This window comes from Tigriopus californicus, chromosome 8 (genome assembly GCF_007210705.1).
Source record: "Tigriopus californicus strain San Diego chromosome 8, Tcal_SD_v2.1, whole genome shotgun sequence".
NCBI classification, from domain to species: Eukaryota; Metazoa; Arthropoda; class Copepoda; order Harpacticoida; family Harpacticidae; genus Tigriopus; species Tigriopus californicus.
In genome coordinates this window covers 15,134,229-15,137,268 of record NC_081447.1, presented here as the reverse complement: position 1 = coordinate 15,137,268, position 3,040 = coordinate 15,134,229, and the positions used below count along the sequence as shown (strand labels likewise).

At 40.0% G+C, this 3,040-nt stretch overlaps 1 long non-coding RNA gene across 1 annotated transcript; it reads left to right on the top strand.

Annotated features, from left to right (window-relative positions):
- The first annotated feature begins 2,119 nt into the window (after positions 1-2,119).
- LOC131885409 (uncharacterized) lies at positions 2,120-3,034 on the top strand. The gene is made up of 3 exons (XR_009373834.1): positions 2,120-2,244; positions 2,431-2,751; positions 2,815-3,034. It is a non-coding gene; the product is annotated as an uncharacterized LOC131885409 (long non-coding RNA).
- Positions 3,035-3,040: the final 6 nt, after the last annotated feature.

The following is a 3,040-nucleotide window of genomic DNA, read 5'->3' as shown; positions in this document are numbered from 1 at the left end:
TTGTATGAAAAGTCAATCAAGAGATCCATTGGGAATTTACTTCCCCTCGGAACTTTTTTCAAGCCCAAGTAGCCATCTGAAGATTGAAAAAAAAACGACGGAAATGATATAGAGAATTTTTGCAACTAAGCACATTTGAAATTAAAATCGTTTTTAAGCGTAACAACGTGTTCACGTGCGTTAACAAGGCTTCATGATTTTTTCATTTGAGCATTTACATTGCCACAGGTATCAACTCTTACGGAAATTAATTACTTAGAAATAAGAGTGGTAATGGGAATTTTTGATATATTTACCCAAAATAAATGATAAAACTATTGATGTTCAGTGGGATTGGTAGTATCGTCAAAGTTGGTTCCTGCATAAGTGAAACTCAGTGCTAGGTCGTTTTTTGTGGCTGAGTTCTTCGTAAAACGATCTCTTCCTTTTTTCCATACAAAATTCTTCCTTTCATAAGAAACAAAAAAAGTTCTTAGTTTCTTCTTTGTCAGAGAGGAAGTGAACATCATTCCTATCATGTTCCTAGTGAAATATCTGTGGACTTGCTAGACCTTTTGCAAACCTGCTGAGCTAGTATTAGTTCATGGTAGCCCAAACGGATGTAGCAAATAACCTGTATGAAGGGTTTTGGTTACGCCTTACCTAAAAATGCAATATCTTTTTTCTCTTCCTCATCAAATTTTGGGGTCATAATGGAAATTGTTCCAACAGGAAGATTATCATACGCCCCTCCAATTTTCAGAATGAATTTCAGAGCTGGGAATTTTCTGATTACTGCCATTGTTGCTCCTCTGGCGCAAAATGAACCGGTTGTTGTTTGACGGCAAATCAACAATATCGCTGGGTATATGATGCCAACACAAATCTGAAACAACGAAACAAAACGAATCTAAAACAATTGTCTGCAAGCAACAAGGTTTGAACCCACGACACATGACTGAATTATAAAAGCAGACTCAACCCAGGAATCAAACTTAACGTCAACGATAGGAGAGGCATTAACTGTGATTAGAGATATTAAAGTCAGATTTAAAAAAATGGCACAAAGTCATTCAAAACTTTCAAATGGTTGTTTGTTTTAAGCAAGGCACTAGAATTGCATTCTTTCTTTCAAAATTTCCTTTGTTGATTCTATCTCATTATTTAGTGTGAGCGCAATTTGGAAATTTTTTTGTTCCAGAATAATCGTATTTTAGGGCTGTTGGTGACCCAGCAAGATTGGCTAAACTATTTTTGTATAAAAAAAAATATCACATTAAAAAATTGATGGAGCCCGAGAATGATGAGAGGAGAGTTGGTTGGACTTCCCTGTTCTAACTAGCCTGAGGCTGATGTTATAAATCATCAGGAGAAAACGTCCTATTTGCAACTAGACAGTCTGGCTGGACGACGGACATGCGACAGTGGATGTTGTAAAGATTTTGCATGTAAGGTCTTGAACTAGACATTGCTGAATGTGACCAAGTGCAGTTTTGATGAGTGACCAGCCAACTGATTGGAGCAGGGCCCCCACTCAGTGAAACACAGGCTATTTCCTGTTGTATTCCTATTCTTCCTCTTCAATCCAAGCTTGCGGCCGGCGCCCCTGTCGAATTCGTTGCTCCGCAAAATGTGACGAGAATCCCCTGCCAGCGCCAAGAATTGCAGGCCAACCTAGGCCAACCCAGCGCTTTGAACCAGTCATGAGAACTTGCTCCGAGAAGCATGACCAACCACCATTGCCTTCTTCATCATGCCAAGATTTGGTTCATTTCTTGGTAGTCTATTTCATTTGACCATTAAAATGTGGCTAATATTTTGACTTTACTTAAAAGTAGTTTTTGAGGCTTGCACGGCCCCCACATGTTTGATTTTTCACTAAATATAAAGCACTTATGCGTAATGTAGCTCAGGGGTTTGACACTTTGAACGGCTACCCTGCTGTCATCACGCTTCTGCGACCTTGCTTCTGCGTCTCCTTGTCGCTCCATGGCCGAGCCCAGTTAGTTAACAGATGCCCTGGCGTTCCGCCATCTTCTTAATGAACGTAAAAGCATGCCACAACGGAATGAACGTACAATCAACACATTGATTTCGGCTCAGTTTGAGCTTGCTGGTTGCTTGTTGGTCAGCTAGACGTCAAATTTACGTATCAACTTGACTTGTAAGTTTTGTGCCGGACTTGGCCGAGTCAGCCACTTGACAGTTTTTTTAGAACATCCCAATCTTACCGGACCTTCACATTTCGTGCGAGAGTCACTCAAAGTACGTATTGGACGTAGGACAAATTGTTTTATTGGGGGTGGGAGTGCCGGATCTTGGATCAAGTAAGTTAGGTGATCATTAGCTGTGTCAGTTAACTTATAACCACACAGTGCATGTCGGCTATCTCACGTACTTAAGCTTCATTCAAAATTGTTTTGATATTGAATCAAAAGTCATCATTTTCAGATTCAACTCCCAATTCCTTGATGTCAAATTCCGTCCCTTCTTCTCCGTCATCCTCCTCCTCAATGGCCTCCCATGCTGCAATCATGCAATCGTTCTCATGCACTTCTCCTTCAACGGATTCATTGGAATCTACCTCCCACTTCGTTCCTGTTCCATCAACATCTCCCCGTCCCATAGAAACATTCACACATTCGCTGACTCGGCCCCTCCAATTCCAAAAAGGTCCATTTCTGAATCTCAGCCATTACCTGCTATTTCCTTCACCCCTCAACTTCGATCAACATCTCCTACAACCAAAAAGTTGGTACATCGGAAGAAAAGGTAACTATCAATTGATCATAAGCAATCCTGTTGAAATTTAAAAATTCCATTTTGAATATTCAGGAAGGTCGATGAAATTGAGCACTTATTCGAAGATGGCGATTTCAAGAACCTTAAGAAAAAAAAAGATGGAACTGGAGATGGAACTAATCAAACAGCAAATCAAGCTAATGCAAGCACAAACCGCCTATTATGTGAATTTGGCAAATTCGACGTCCAATCCAATTAAGGAACTCACATAATGATGACAAAAGGAAGTTCAGAATATTTTCCAATACGTAATTGTTTT